Source organism: Acartia tonsa, chromosome 3, assembly GCF_053477335.1.
Source record: "Acartia tonsa isolate MP-2025a chromosome 3, ASM5347733v1, whole genome shotgun sequence".
Taxonomy (NCBI): Eukaryota; Metazoa; Arthropoda; class Copepoda; order Calanoida; family Acartiidae; genus Acartia; species Acartia tonsa.
In genome coordinates, this window is record NC_137262.1 from 35,873,804 (window position 1) to 35,891,499 (window position 17,696).

Sequence of the window (17,696 nt, forward strand, 5' to 3'; positions counted from 1 at the left end):
TCGCGCGGCTTGTGTTAATAGTAGAAAAATGGGGTATAGTCCTTTCCACGACATCCCTCCATAAGGAGCGATTCTTCGTATTTTTCACAGTAGCTTTTCTCCTATTTCTAGCCCCTGCGGGGGGCTCTAACCCTGCGGGGCCAATTGCGTAACCCTGTGGGGCAATTACCTAACACAATATAACCTAACCTAACCTAAAATAACCTATAAAAAGTCATTTTAAAAATACGAAGAATCGCTTCTTATGGAGGGATGTCGTGGAAAGGACTATACCCGAAAAATGTTATGCATATCGTTAGAATCGTCATAAACTCTAGTTTTTAGGTGTTTAAGAACTATTCCTGTGCTACGTATAGTTTAGGAGCTACGTGGTAAAATGTTCCAACTTACTTAAAATTTTCAACATTTCTCACATTTTCCAATGTAGCTTCTATACTACAAATAGCCTGTATGTGTTACATATATTTCCAAAAACTAGAGTTTATGACAATTCTAACGGTATGCGTAACATTTTTCTGCTACTAACACAAGCCGCGCAATATGATTTTTAAAAATGTACGCATTTTTGCACACTCTTTAAATTAGTCATGATCCAAAAATCTTCCAAAATAGGTAATTTGGAAAAACCGGTTTTTAAGGCAGAATTTGTTGAAAATCGCCAAATATTTTTTTCTCATACATGATGCCCTACATCAATGAGGAAATTAAGCAATACTTTTAACTTATTAAAAAAAAAACACCCTGTAGTTTCCCTAGATGCTAGGGTGCAAACTCTAGTTAGATATATTTTACAAAATTAATTAGTTCGAAAAAATGTAAAAATAATTGCATAATAACTTGATTTCCATTTCCACATTTACTTTTAAAACAGAAAACTTATTTCCTAATTTTACTTATTTTTAAAAAAAAATTTTAAATCAATTATCTTATAGTGTATACACTATATACATGTTTTTTTTTCGTAATACTAGAGGCGAAGTAATAACAATAAAAATAAATCTAGAAAAACACATGTCGTAAATAAATAATATTCTGGCAAAACTGAAGAAAAATAAAAATGTAAACCTGAGCTGTTCTCTTAGCAAAGATACGTTAAAGTATCAAACACCAGTCATACCATTTTTTTTTTTGGGGGGGGGGGATAAATGATTTATTCAATTGTTTAAATTAATTCCTTGATTAACAGCTAATATTGAGAATAAATAATATTATATTATGTAAGCTTTTGTTAAAAGTTCATTAATCTGTTAATGATAATCTTTTATCAGGGACGTCCAAGCTTTTTATTTTGTGGTTGGTAAAATTTGGGGTTCCAGGGGTTTGTGGGGGTTAATCTAATGTTTTTTAAAAACCTTTGAAGGGGGTAAAATGAGGGATTTCAAAGTAAACACCCCCTTATCCTCACTTTGGGACGTTTATGTCTTATTTGCTACTTATTCATTTCATCTGTGTATTTATTCATAGAATTGAGTTTCCTAAGACATTTGATACTTAATTTAAGAAAAGGACAATTTTGTCATTTGTCTTTAAATAATATGTTTTTAATATATTTCACTAAAAATGGTTGTTGACATCCTTGTTGTAAAAAAAACAAACAAATTGTACCACAGATATTTGTAACAGTATCTGAATTAGGGAAGAATTTATGTCTAGATAAAAGAAATATACAAAATAGAAAGATGATAGTTATCTTTAATTGCGAAACTACTATGGATCTTAAGGGATAAGAAAATAGAAAATAACCTAATACCAATCTAATTAAGATAAACACTTTACCCCTTTTATAACTTTGTAAATAAAGTTTTTAAGCCAACGATTTGGATATGTGTTTATAAAATTTTGACGGACGGTATAATTTAGAGTTTAATGTCTGCTTAATGTACCTTTCAAATTCGAGTTTTGTATGTACGACTAAAACTAAAATTTAATAAACTTTTTTTGTTTAATAGAAACTTAAAATAGTGGATATTCTTAATACCTTTTTTTTTTAAACCAAAGGTTAATGTTTACCCTAGGCCAATAATGAATATTAATATCCTTATCCATTACATGATGTAGTTAGGTTTTTTTCAGAAGCTTAAGATCTCAATAACTATTGAACCGATTGGGCTCATAATTCTATGTATGATTTTGGATTAGTTTTTTTTTTATATTTTATTGCTAAAATAAAGTATTCAGATGGTTTTAATCTATTTTCTGCTCTCTCTCTATCCCTGTATGCTAGGGGATAAGCCACTAGCTTATAATAAAACAAATAAAACACTAAATATCTAAATTAATTGAACATCTAATGTATTATAAGAGTAGCGTGAGATATTGTTCGTATGTGCATGTGAGAATAGTTTTTACCATCATAAATATACACTTAATGACAGTACAATTTTTTTTCTAGTGCCGCCAAAGTAAATGTGATTATATCAAATATTAAATGCGGGAACTGGCTTGGTATGTAATATGTACTTGTGTGTAAGAACCTCAATATAACTCCTTCTCTTTCTTTTCATCGGTTAACATACGTTTACACCAAGAAAAGTTCCATCCCAAAAAAAAAAAAAAAAACTGTTTTTGTTGGATATTAGTACAAATTCTCAATGAACATCACACAGACAACCAACTCTTACAGTCACACAATTCTGAAATTTTTTAAAGGACTAATGAACTTACCTTATTAATTAAGTTTTATATCCTAGGGGAGGAAAATGATCAATGTATGTATAATCTGAAACTCCTATGTTTGTTTTTAATATAAATGCAGAATTTTATTAACACAAATTTTAGATAATAATTAGTACTAAGTAATAGTGTGTGCCTTTATCTAATTGGGGCTAAATGACTAAATTCTTTCAACCAAGAAAAACATTGTAAAGCTTTACTACCAAAAGTATTTTTTTTTTAAAGTAGAACTTTAAATTAGAAACTAGTAGCTTCCATGAAAAGTACAACACAATATTTATATTTTTTAGTTTGTGACAAAAAAAAACGGGAATAGTCCCTTTCGTGGCAATGCCCCTTAAGGAGCGATTCGTCGTATCGTTAAAATGGCTTTTTATAGCTTATTTTAGGTTAGGATAGATTATATTGGGTTAGGTGATTGCCCCACAGGGTTAGGCAATTGGCCATGCAGGGTTAGAGCCCCCCACAGGGGCTAGAAATAGGGAGAAAATCACGGTGAAAAATACGAAGAATCGCCCCTTAAGGTGCGTTGCCACAAAAGGAACTATACCCAAAAAAAAAATTATTAATAAACTAGCGGCTGAAACCATGGAATCTAGGGAATAAAGGGTATCAAGACTAAAATAAATTTAAAAAAAGAACCCAAAGATTCAGTGGTTAGCTAACAGATACTTCAACCTTAATATGATTTAATTTTATTCTTCAAAATTATTATAAAAAATTGGGGTATAGTCCCTTTTGTGGCAACGCCTCTTGAGGGGCGATCCGTCGTCCGCGGGAGATCTACCCCTGCGGGGCCAATTGCCTAACCCTGCGGGACAATTACTTAACCTACTTAACTTAACCTAACCTAATATAACCTATAAAAAGCTAAAGTAAAAATACGACGAATTGCCCCTTAAGAGCGTTGCTACGAAATGGACTATACCCCCCCAAAAAAAAATCTGTTAGATTGAAAAAACACCCTTTTGGACAAGAGTGGTAAAGCCTTGATATGTAGTCTATTATTATCTCTCATCCATGAACTACACATGTACACCATGTATTTATACTCTCACAGGGATGGTTTCATCAGCTTCTTATTAATCAAATCACAATAGAATAATGGTCTCAGTTATCCAGAGAGTTACTGTGATTTTACACGAAAAAATGACCTTCGAAGCCGAATTAAACATTACAATGTGCATGTTATTAATTTTATGCATATTGTACAGTAAAATACTTAGTTTTAAAGTACGAAAAAAGAGTGAATAACAGCCTAGTTATTTTTCGTCATTTATTAAAATACTACTTATGTACCAAAACATGATTTTCCGATTGATAAAAACCGGTTATAAATAGTGAAGCGAACTACGAGAAAATTATTGTAATTACTAATAGCTATTAATCGCATCGAATTATAGACAGCTTTCCGTGGATATTAAATTGAAAAACTATAAGATTAAAACCAGTCTTGTTAGACCCAAGGGTCTGAAGGCCCGAGCTAACAAATCTGGTATTAATATTATGCTTTTTATTTTAATATTCATAGAAATTGTCTCTAATTCGATGCTATACATGATTTTTCAGTATGGCTGTTAACTGGTTCCAATCCAGCGGATATTTATCGGTTTGGAAGCAATACTATTCTAAAAATTGTATTCTTTTCAATATGATATTAAGTATTATTTATGATGTTTTTGTGATTTATGGAAAAACTTGGAAATAATTTTTTCCTTTACAAAAAATAATTCTCTATGTTTGTGTTATGATATATTTTATCATTTGACAGTATTCTGTGATGATAGTCAGGGAGGGTGGGAACATTGGGCTATTTTGTACACTAGTCCCCAATGTTTTATAATAACGTTTTCTTATTTGTTGGCTTATCTACTTTGGGGACTTTTAATACATTTTGATTGGTTGGTTCATTAAGTTGAGTGTCCAAACGTAACAATCAATAATCTAAAATAGAATGTTTTATTATTTGGAACGTACATCAATTTTTCGGTCATTATCTTATCTCTTTAGATCCTTGTATATTATAGTACATATTCTTGTCATATTCAAAACTTATCAAATTACATTTACATATGAGCGTACGGCAGATGGGTTGCGGGGGCGATGATCTATACCCGCTAGAGCATAATTTAATATTAAACATTTTTAGAAGTCTGAACGAAAATTTTAAATAAACTATCATAAAAACATTAACTTGTATTATGCCTATTATAGACATATTTAAGACGTACTTAAAAAGATGTGTTTATTCTTATTTTAAAAAAAGTTCAATTCATAATATATTAGAAAATATTTAAATTTTACCAATATAGAATTGAGATGAAATGTTTATTCAGATTTGAAGTGTTTGGAAAGTGTTAAAATTTGGGTTTCAATTCTGTTTGCTTTGCCTGTAAAGTTAAAGTATTCTTTGAGACATTTAATAATGGATATAGGATATACGTGGATATATTGACATTGGAAAACTTGTTGTCAATTTACCTTGCTAATAAGGACCTCGTTTATTGGTCAGTTATTTCATCCAGTATGGGAGAGGATATAATAAAGGGTGTGGGTGTAAGGAATTGTTATCTCAGCCAGCTGCCAGCATCACTCAACTAGAGTACATGAAAATCTGGTGCAATATCCAATTATTGATATATCGATTTATTTAGTAGTGCAACTACTGTATAACTAAGGTCTGTCCAGAAATTTGTTTTTATGCAGCAAAGAATCGCACTAACCGCTGAAATTATATGATTCTCCTTTACAGTGTAGATTTCCATAGGTTCTGGGAAGGTGAAAAACTGTTTCTTGTATCAATTTAAAACCGATCAATATCCAGTGGATTAGAACCGGTTCTCATTAATACGAAAACATTATGTAAGGTAAGCAGATTTAAACCTTCCCTATTCTAACAGGCAGATTTGAATTTTTACTTTGTATTATTTACTAAGTATATTTGCGATTACTTTTATTTAATGAAATCTTCCAATTTTTAACATGTACAAAACGGCCTGCTTAATTGCTTCAAGATCCAAGTCAGATCTATATAGGAAATAAATGTCTATAAACGAGCTCAAGTTTTCCAAGGAATATATGATTAAAACTTATAGTGCTCCAATAATCCATAATAAACTCTCATTGCCCAGAACGATAAGACCCATTATTTTACTTTATTAAAAATAAATTCATTTTTTTCATTTCATGTTGCTATTTACCTTATATTGATGTATTTAATTTCTAATCATAAAAAAGAAAATTTAAATTTATAATATGATAAATTTAAGAAAACTATGTTTTAAAAGAATTCGATTGTGGCGACATTTTGTGTGTTCAAATATTAAACTAAAATTGTAATCATCATCATTAACCCTTTGGTGATGGTAATGTAAAGAAAAAAATATAATTTAAAAAAATCTTTTAAAAATCATTTAAATTACTAAATATTTACTTTCTTTTAGATAGTAATGCCGGGTGAGGAAAATAGATTTATTGAGAAATAGATATGCATATAGAAAACTAGCCAATAGGGAGATAATTATATCGAGCCAACTCTAGTATATCTAATATTTTCATATAGAGAAGAGGGATTTTAAGGAGCTCCACTCCCTCCGAATAATAATTAAAACAAATAAAGTCAAAATTCAAGTAAAATGTATTCATGTTTCTTTTCCCTTCAGGTTTTCCGCAAGGATTTATTTAAAATTACTGCACTTAGAGAGTATTAAAGTAATCTAATTTTGTAAATTTAGACTACTTCAGCTCTAAAATTTAGAATAAAAAAGTACAACAATCTTCTCCGGTTAACAAAATAAAACTTCTCAAATTCTAAAAAGAAAAGTACTTAGATAAAGGAAATATCAAATGTCACGGTGAGGTTAAAGTGCTGTAAATAAAAGAAATTGTTTGACATTTTTTGTACTTTTTTGCTCCTTCATGACTTTACTACCTTCTTACCAGGAGGCTATATTTTTAAAAGGGGGTAGATAGATGACATAAAATAGAATTTATAAAGTCTAAAGCCATCCTGTGACCTATGTGAAGCTTCCGTGTAAAGGAAAACTCAATCAGTTTAGTAGATATTGGTAATTTTAAGCTGCAGACCAAAAAACCAAAGTACTTTATATGGTAGGCTACTCTGTAATTAGAGTATGACAGTTGTGTCTTGTTCTATTGCTTTAGAAATGATTATTCAACGGACCAACCAAATACACACTCACATAAAATTCATCTTTAGTATTATATTCCATAAGATTATTCATTATATTTAGTATTGCAGCTACTTTACAAGTAGGTTATGCTTGTCTCGCTAAAGCGTAGAAGGTTTCGTGATCTTTTAATATCTTTCATTTATACTTCATACAATTTTATAACATTTTCTTAATTTGATAACTGTCCTGTTTTACTGCTCTTGTTTCATCTAAGCCTTTCCAAAAAATTTAATGCTGCGCTACTTTTGGACATATTGGCCATATTTCATCTTTTTTTGGTTAAATTTTGCTTCATATCATATGTGTAACTATGTTAGATTTGCCTTTAAAGTTATATATACACTTGCGGCTACGCCTCTAGAGGCCCCTTGAAGCACTTGAAAGAGTAAGAGAGGGAGGGGGGGGGAGGGGGGCGGGTAGAAAGTGGTAACCTTCCTAAAAATAGTTTTAAACCTTCCAAGAACTTATACGTTATAAAGAAGAACCATATAGGTTCAGCGGTTAAGAAGATCCTTCGGTATACACGGGCAGAAACACACACACAGATCCTGTTACTTTATTATAAAGTTATAAAAATAAGCCAAAATGTTGCTCCTCATGTTGACTCCGAAGTTTGTTCTTCATCTAAGTCTGGGATACAAACAACTGGAAGAGATATTTCATCTTGAGAAAATCTATTTATGTAAGTTTGGCCAGAGAGAGAGAAGAGACAATGGGCTGTTTGTTACAATAGTCCCCAAGTTTTAAAATAACGTTTTCTTATTCGTTGGCTTATCAACTTTGGGGACTTTGATGAATTTAATTGGTTGATTATTAGGTTGAGTGTTTAAACGTTTCAACCACTAATCTTAATCTGCAGAAGGGGTAATTTTGTGTATCATCATTGGTGATATCTATCAATTTATCGGCCAGTGTCTTATCCCTTTAGATTTCTGAAATTTACCACATTTATCTATGCTGCATATTATTATATGTACCGTAGCAGTAAGAAGCTTCTGTTTGGACATAACTCTAAAGGTTAGCGAGATCTTTGCAGACAAATAGACAAACAAACGCAGGGACGACCAAGCTTTTATTTTGAGGGTTAAAATGAGGGGATACAAAGATATGAGAGAGGTAATAAAATTTAGTTTTAGGGGGGTTAAATGAGGTGTTTCTAAGTTTAAGAGGGTAAACAACCTTTTACACCAACCCTTGGACCTCTATTGCCACACATCCTATAATTTTATATTTTATTAACGCCAAAAATATCTCCAATGTTCTTTTTTATCAAAAATATTATTAATGCTGTAAATGTTATGTCCTTTTTTGAATAATTGTCCATGTGCCTTGTCTGCAGGGAGGTAGGGGACATTGCGATGTTTATTACACAAGTCCCATAGTTTTAAATATTGTTTTATTATACGTTAACTTAACAATTCATTCGATCTGATTGGTTGGTTCTTTAAGTTAAGCTTCCAAACGTTTCAACTACTAATTGTAATCTGCATATGGGGTAATTTGTGTTTAATTAAATTATTTACATTGATTTATCGGCCATTGTTTTATCCCTTTACACCCCTGCTTGTCTGGAGGATTTGATTCTGGTTGGTAAATAATTCCAAGTTTGCATACATCAAATAAAACTTATTCAATTATAGCGACGCAGGGACCGGTAAATTGCATTGAAAGAGTTCTAAATTGTTTTTTTAAAACAAGCAAAACGTGTTCTATAAAGCCTCACCTATCCTAATTTCTATTATGCATGATGTATATTGAAAATATCTCTGTAAAATAATGAATAAGCATAAAAATGATAATCTGCTATATATTCCTTACATAGTTGGACGGATTGATTGTGTAATCTTATTATCTTAAAATGAAATATTGAAAGATTAAAACCAGTTTTGTTTGCCTCGAGGGGCCGAAGGCCCGGACTACCAAAACGGGTGTTAATTTTATTATTCGTGGAAAATCATATGTAATACGATATTTCAGTATGGTTTAGAACCGGTTCTAATCCAGCAGTGGATATTTATCGGTTCCGAAGGCATACTGGAAACCATTTTCCTATCCATTAATTTCAGTTGAATTGAAAGTTAAATATTTGCTCTGTAATTGTTACTGTCCCAGAATTCTTGTATATTTTTACAATTTGCTAGAATCATGAAATTATAACTTATGCATAAAGTTGAATTTGCTCATGCGAATTTGACGTCTTTTTCTCTACAAAAATCTAATTCAGCATGTTTGAGTGATCTAAGGGGATAAGAAAAAGAACGATAAATTAATGTAACCCACAATTATGACAAACAAAATTACTCCTTCTGTACATTAAAATTCTCTGAAGATAAGTTTAGACACTTTTATTTAATATCAACCAATCAAGATTTGATAAAAGTACCCGAAAGTTTTAAGACCATATAATGATATCGTAAAACTTTGGGTATCGTATCAATATATAATTTTTAGACCAATATCTCCTTCTTCTCCAAATAGACTAAACTCTCTCTGTTCAGAAAGTACATCGCTCTATGTATATTCCCTACACTTTGGCTTTGTCCTGAATACCTGTATATACCAGTACACAAAAACAAAACAAAATTATTTAGCAATAACTTTAAATAAAAAATTTTATGAAATAAATATTATTACAGTTTAAACTTCTACAAAACAAAACTGAAATGTATCTCTGTTTAAATCTCTATTTATTTCAGAAAGAAATGTTTATAGGTGGCGACGTGATTTCTTTTGGATCTAATGGCTCCTTTATCTATGTAATCGTAAGTAAATTAATTGCGGAGCTACTCTATAACCTATGTTTGATCGTCTGCTAATATTTTTGGACAGTTAACAATATTGCATCGTGTTATAAACATATTTCCGTTGATATGAAAATGAAAAATGAATGATTTTTTATTGGTGGACAATTGTCTGTGATACGATGCTTTCCATAATTTACATGGCGAAGAAACGCTTATAATCCAGAGAATATTATTTGATTTCGAATACTTATTTCTCGCATCGTATTATAAACAGCTTTTCGCGGATTGTTTTAATCTTATGACTGTACATTTTTATATTCGTAGAAAACTGGATATAAGAAAATGCTAGACATAGTTTTTTCGTATGGATGAGAACCGGTTCTAATCCACCGGCTATTGATCGAATTCGAATTAATACGAGAAAAGATATTCTAAATATTTTAATTGGTTATTATTATTTGATATGGCATATTTAATGTTTTTTTATTTGGAATTTTCATTTTGGATATTTGCCATGGAGAGGAGGGGGGTTTTTACACCTCATAAGGTGTCCACCCACCCACCCACTCAAAAGTAACACAAGCACCCCTGAATTGGTAAATTGATGCGCAGTTTTTTAACACCTCCCTTGAATTGAAAAGGGGTGTGACTATTTTACTTGACACCCCATTCTGCATGCCTCTGTTTAAAATACTATTGCTTGTTACTAATGCGCTTTATACGGGTATCACTTTCCTTGTTTTTTAATGTATTTCTTAAATGAAGTGCATTTAAATATAACTTTCATGATTCCGTAAAATTCCATAAATTTCTTTGATTTGAATTCCTTTGTTAACTTGAAAGGAATATTATATAAATTTCAAATGATTATGTTTGATTATTTTAATTAGAATATAGTACAAAATATTTTCTCAGTGTTTCGAGAATGCTAACAATAAATAATTAAAAATAATCAAATAATACAATTAAATTTTAAACCTTGCATTATGATTCCTGAAACAGCTAAGTACAACTTAGAAAGCATTTACGTAATGTTCATTTGTTGGGCTCAACAAATGTTGTCATCCTTGTTTTCTAAAAATTGTGTGAGCTGAAATTTAAAAGAAAATTTGTGTTCTACGTGCGAAATGGAATGATATTTATTCTTGCTTAATATATTTCTTTTTCTTAATAGGTGATGTCTTTGTTTTATTTAACATTGATTGTTCTTGTTGTGTTAGCTAGCTTCACATGGTCTTATCCTAAGGTGATTTTTTTTTGTCAAAATTTAAACCTTATAATAGAGTAAAAGCATGTTTGTTTGTTACTCTGTACCGATGGATCTTGCTAACCGCTGAACCGATCGGATTCTCCTTAGCAGGGTAGCTTCTCATAGATCTCGGGAAGGTTTATAATTATTTTGGGGGAGGGTACTACCACCCACCAAGATTAACAAAAGTTATATAAAAAATTTCATAATTTATAAATCCTATTCCTAAATAAGTGAAAAAATAAAAAAAAATAATGTTTATTTTTATTTTTACCGAATGCAACAGATTGTTCTAAAAATATTTCATGATATATTCATGAAGTATGAAATTTAAGATAAATATAGCGTATAAATAAGCAGAATCCAGTGCAGTTCATGGTAAAATGTTCCTCGGATCGATTATATCGTAGCTGTCTATAATGCCCTAGCAAAATAGGGATATATGTCACTGTTTTTGGCCTACCTATTCCATTGACCTATTCTTAGGGGGTTTCTTTCCCACTTATCCCCTCATCTCCCTCATTTTTATGACTTTCTCTATTTAAGTTTTGCAGCTCCCTTCAAAGTTCATAGATTTTTGGGGGTAATAGATCCCATGAGAATTTTACCGTAAACTGCACCAGATCCAATAAGTTTTATTTTGGTTTATTGATACAGTATTTTTTCCTCAAATAAAATATTCGTTAGATAGAGAGGGGACAATTAAATGTTTTTTTACTTGTCCCCAAAGTTTTATAATAACGTTTTCTAATTCGCTTGCTTAAAAACTTTTGATACTGAATTTTGATTTATTGATTTATTAAGTTGAGTGTTCAAACGTTTCATCCACTAATTTTAAGTAATAGAAGGGGTAATTTTGTAATCATTGGGGATATACTTTAATTTATCGGCAATTGTCTTATCCCTTTATATATCTGACTATTTGTTATGTTTAAATTTTAGAAAAGCCCTGAGATAGATGAAGGAGAGATGATCGAGGAACAGGAAACCGAAGATAAACATTTTATAACCTCAAGGGACACATAAATACATACAATATATTTAGAGTTTGCTTTCACTTTCACAATAGTTATTATAAACAGCTTTTCACGGATAGTAAATATTAAAATTAATAAAAAATCAATTTAGTTGGCCTCGATGGGCCAGAGGCCAGGGTAAAATAAACAGTGATTATTTTTTTAATTTGTGTGTCCTTACTCGTGGAAGGTTATCCATAATATGATACGATACATGATTTTTAGTATAGCTTAGAACCGGTTATAATTCTGCGGATACATATCGCTTTAGAAGCCATATTGGAAGGGCTTTTCTACAGTTTCACATTCCATTTGACAATAGCTCAAACAATATAAAACTTTTCAAATATGCCATAGACCTGTCCTGTTTTTATATTTTTAAAGCTCTTATATATCCAAATAAACAAGAAGACAATTAGCTAATAAGTTGAGAAGAAAAAATAAATCACTTATATCTCTTGGTTTTATTACCCTTTCTTTGACTACCCTAACTAAACAATAAAATAGCTATGTAATTCATTAAACTATCATAAATAGATATTGAGAAATACACGTTTCCCTAATACAAATTTAATGCCGAACGACCTCAACAAAAATAAGCCTAGACCCACTTGCATCTCCTAAGCTGCATATTTTCTTTTATCACAGACAGACAGACGTACAGACAATGTTATAGAGTAGCTTAGCTACAAAAACATAATTATTTTATTAGAAAAATGGAAGATATTAAATATGGAGCAAATTTGACATGAAATTGAAGATCACATGCAACCATTAATTTTTAATAAAAAAGGATTTCTTAGTTTTATAACAACGTTTCTTTCTTCTTTGTTTGGAGACTTTTAATTGGTTGGTTTATTAAGTTGAGTGTCCAAACTTTTTAACAACTAATTGTAATCTACAAAAGGTGTAACTTTGTTTATCATGATAGGTGAGGTACATAAATTTGTCGGTCAATGTCTTAGCCCTGAGAATCAGATGTGTGTTTAAATCAAATGCTTTACTTAAATCAAGCTGCTACAAAACATACATTTAATACTTTGTGCATTTATTTGTACTGTAATAGACTCTGTACTCAGAGACAGAGGGAGCAATGGGATGTTTATTACACTATTCCCTAAAGTTTTATGATATCGTTTTCTTATTTCACTTTCAGAACTTTAGTGAATTTTGATTTATTGGCTCATTAAGTTGAGTGTTCAATCGTTTCAACCAATAAATTTAATCTGCAGAAGGGGTAAATCATAGTGTTAATGTACATAGATTTTGGGTCATTGTCTTATCCCTTTAGATCCCTGCTACGTACTCAAGTAATGTTATTGTTCACAATAGTTTGAAACAAACTTAAACTGTTCTTGCTCTGTTTTATTGTTTACTTTTTTCATATTTGTGGCTACATCCTAGCTTCAAGAGACTATTAGGAAAACTACATCATGTCATCAATTAATTATAAACTGAAGAAAAAAAACACAAATCAATGAAATAAAACAAACTAATGATTTAATCTTTTAGCTAGAGGTAACATCAATTCTATATCTAATGCAATACACATTTTTTTTGGTTTTGGTGATTAACCTAAAAATTATTCTTTAAACCTAGTTAAAGTTAAAGCATTTAAATAGGGAAGGTTATTTTTGGCCTTCAAACAGTTCTACAATTTAAACCTTTATGACTTTTTGTAAACTATCAAGATTGTTTTTATATTGTCACTAAGAAATGTGTACAATTATAATTTTGGGGCTTTTTGACTGAAGATTCTGTACCAAGATGATGTTTATAGTTATTATGAAATGTGTGGAGTTGGAAATGCACTAAACACAAATGCTAAATTATATGTTAAGTTAAGGTGTTTCTTTGTTTTCGGTAAGTTTTCATAATAGCAAAGTAGTACAGTTAAAGAAAAATCACTATTTTTCATCATAATTTTTTAATTATCTAATTTAACTCTCCCCTCCTTAAGTGTCCCAAAGGCCTCTAGGGGCGTAGCCGCTAGTTATTATATATTACAATGATCAATTGGAGTTAAAGTTAAAAGTTTAACATTATTTCTAAATATGAAAAAATATTACAATAGTCAAAGTAGGAAGAATGTAACCCTATAAATTTAACTTTGATATATCCTTAATTTTTATTAAAAATATTGGTTGTTTTTAAAGACCATTCACAACTATATAAATAAATGCATTTAATTAAATCATTTTCAAGCTAACACTCACACTCTGTTCAGAGAGGCAGAGATTAATGATCAATCTACAACACATTTACCCCCAAATCTAGTGTCAAAGACCAATTTTTACATTTAATTAAATTATTTTTATAATCACTAGCTTTCAGAGAGGAAAACAAAAAAAAAACTTTTCCCCCTTAAATGTAACAATGACAAAACTTTACAAATTAAAATTAGGGAAAAATTACTTTTCCTTACATTGTCCTATCCCTTTATTCCTGTTACCATTTACAATTAAGAAACAAGAAGTGGAAAATCTGTTTAGTGTAACATTTTAACAAATGAAATATAAAAATATGGATGTGGTATTTTTAAACTGTTACAATTAAATTGAAAGGATAATAAGAAATAAAAAAAATCAAAGACCAGAAAATATTTCACATAAATATTTAAAACTTGCAGAGGTTTATTTAATAGGGTTGTTGTTTTAAAACAGCAAATGAAGCGTTTTAAACTTGTAAAAACATACATGCCTTAGTTTTTAAGATAGGTTAGACAAATACAAAACTATTGGAAATAAAATTAAATTTTCAATTATAAAATAAAGGAGTTTTTGATTTTTAAAATCGTTTTTAGGTCTTTGAAGCCAAAAATAGCTTGTGGCCTGTCTTCCTACATAATAATTCACCCGTTAAAATATCTTATTCAGCAAATAATTTAGATAAAAATACTTATGTACATATGCAAAGATGATACAATTGAATAAAACTGCATTGTAAAGTAAGGTCAAAGGGTTATTTTGGCAAGGGACACTGATCATTTATGTTCTGGGTTGCCAACTTTTTTTTTGTTTATCAAATTATATAACACAAGAAATATTTAGAAACCCAGAAATAAAGTAATGGCTTATGTCTTTTGGAAGCTAAAAATGTTATGAAAAAATAATATGCTTTATTTCTTTTTTTTATTAGCGTAGTAAGTTGTTTTTGTTAAGATCTTGCCAACGAAAGAACTGGTTTGATTCTCATTTTTTATTGGTTATAGTTATTTTAGGCTGATTTAGTTTTATTTAGATGCTATGGGCGTACTCTCTAGTTAACATGTTAAGAGTATTAAAAAATCTCAAAAAAACATTGGTTGTCATAAAACTGAAAGCTTAATAAACAGACACACCTATTGATTACCTTCAAGTTGAGTGATTGACCATTAGAAAACTTTTTGTTCCTAATCCTTGAATAACCTAATTCTCTAACTCTTTAGCGCAATGCTCTGATTACTTGTAAGTCAATATTTCTCTGCAAGATATGTACGGCAAATAAAACTAAATAAAAGTATATAGTTTAAATATAATTGCTAGGACCAAAGAAAGTAAAATTTATCAAGTAAACATTTAAAATCATATTGTATATTCTGTTAAAATGCCTTTTTTAAATTTTGGCTAATGACTACTTACATAGTTTTAAAAAAATGTTTACATCAAGAAGTTTTAGAACACTGGAACATAAATTACATTTGTACTCAAAGTTTTGTGACTATATTATCATATTCATCTGTACAAAAAATTTGGGTACTTTTATAGAATTTTACTGAATTGTCTTTTCAACTTTTCAACCAATAACTCCAATCATGAGAAGTATATTTCAAGGTTTTATATCATTTATGAGCAACATGTACACTGTACAGGATGTACTAAACAATGAATTGTTTGTTGCAGGTGGTTCACCTGGCCAAATTGAACATTGTAGAACTATTTATCAGTTGTTACTGATTGGTGTTCAAACATAAAAGTGGAAATTAGTTAAACTTAAGAGCATTATATAGCAGGGATCTAAAGGGATAAGACAATGTCCAATAAATTTATGCACATCAACTTTGATGATAAACAAAATTATCCCTTCTGTACATTAAAATTAACATTGAAACAATAAACTTAATGAACCAATCAATCAAAATTCACTCGTGTACCAAAAGTTGTTAAGTTAACGAATAAGAATAAGATATTATAAAACTTTGAGGACTAGTGTAAAAAAACAGCCCATTGTCCCTTCTCTCTCTCACTAATTTTATAGACATAGACAAAAAAACAGTTAATAAAAAATAACTATAATTTTTGTATGTGTTTATAATTTCTTCCAGTTAAAATGAATAAGTATGTGAACATAAAAATGAACATTGAAAAGAATTTACTTATTATAAATTTTCAATATTTTTATCCTTTTTTAGACAAAAAATGCGGCAACGAAAAAATATATTTCTGATTGGCCTGATTGGATTTTGTGTATCTGATTGATCGGTGTTTTTACCATGATCTTAATATCAATGTTTCTCTTCTGTTAGTACAGCAGCTACTCTAAAATTCTGTTATCCTCGTAACCCCCATGACAAGAATATGATACTTTTAAAAAATCTCATTTGGAATCCTTGTTTATTTTTCTTCAATAACGAATGTACCCTGAAACCCCTCTCTCTCATTTTGAAACAAATTAAAAATAGCGGGGGAGAGATACTTTTTGGTTAAATTTAGGAATGATTATCCCCGCAGTGTCGCTATATCACATGTTTAATGGTCGTCAGCGGTTTTAAGAATTAGGATAAATCTTAAATCATGCAGAGGTGTATTATACTCATAAAAATCAGTTGCAGATCCCCGCTTTGGTCTCAGAAAAAAATGTCCAAAATCGACCCACCCTAATGCTTATACCCTGCAGAATTAAGGCCTCCCGCATGAATTATAGGGTAATGAATTAACCCACTATCCCGTAAGGGGGTTCCTATATATTTCACTTTATGTTAGGCACCCAAATAGAGCTTAAACGAACCTACATGAGCGAGAATTTTTTTTTACTGGTTTACACAAACAACAGGTTGAATGATTGGTTGTATGGTGTTGATGTTGGTGTCAGGACCCGGATACCTGTCCCTGATCTATTCCAGTACACACCAGAAGTACTTGTCTAGCCAGGAAGGAAGGGGACACTGGGCTGTTTATTACTTTGGTCCCAAAATCTATTAATAACGTTTTCTTATTTGTTGCCTCGAGAACTTTGGGAACTTTTAATGATTTATGATTTAGTTGAGCTTCCAAACGTGTCAACCAATAACTGCAATCTACAGAAGAGGAAATTTTGTGTATCATTATTGGGGATTTACATTAATTTTCGACCATTGTCTTATCCCTTCAGATCCCTGTTGTATAGCCCACACAAATTATACGCATTTTTGTTTTTGTTAATTAATAATATGTCAAGAAATAACAGATGTAAAAATCAGAAATTATTGAAAAGATTTTTTAATTTATTAGAATTGTTTTCGTTAATATAAGCAATCTAAATTTCCTTATAATTTTAATTTCAATTTCATTTTTCCTCGTATTTTCTGTAAAGTTGTGAATGCTTTTAGTCAAATGCGCTTATTAAATCAAACTGTTCTTAATTATGACCAATTGTGTTGAAAATATATAAATTTTAAACTAAAAAATCAACGTTTTTGTGCTTTGTAAAATTTACGAAATAGATAAATATAAAAAAAATGAATATTTTTTTAGTTCTGTGAAAGTTTAAACTAAGGTTTTTGAAAAGATTATATGATAACAAATGATTTTAAAAAGCTTGGTAAATTATGTTTTAGTAAAACCATTACAAAAGTCGTAAAACT

At 30.1% G+C, this 17,696-nt stretch overlaps 1 long non-coding RNA gene across 1 annotated transcript; it reads left to right on the top strand.

Annotated features, from left to right (window-relative positions):
* Positions 1-9,549: 9,549 nt before the first annotated feature.
* Positions 9,550-17,473, top strand: LOC145315235 (uncharacterized). The gene is made up of 4 exons (XR_013877989.1): positions 9,550-9,628; positions 10,785-10,856; positions 11,802-11,872; positions 16,943-17,473. It is a non-coding gene; the product is annotated as an uncharacterized LOC145315235 (long non-coding RNA).
* Positions 17,474-17,696: the final 223 nt, after the last annotated feature.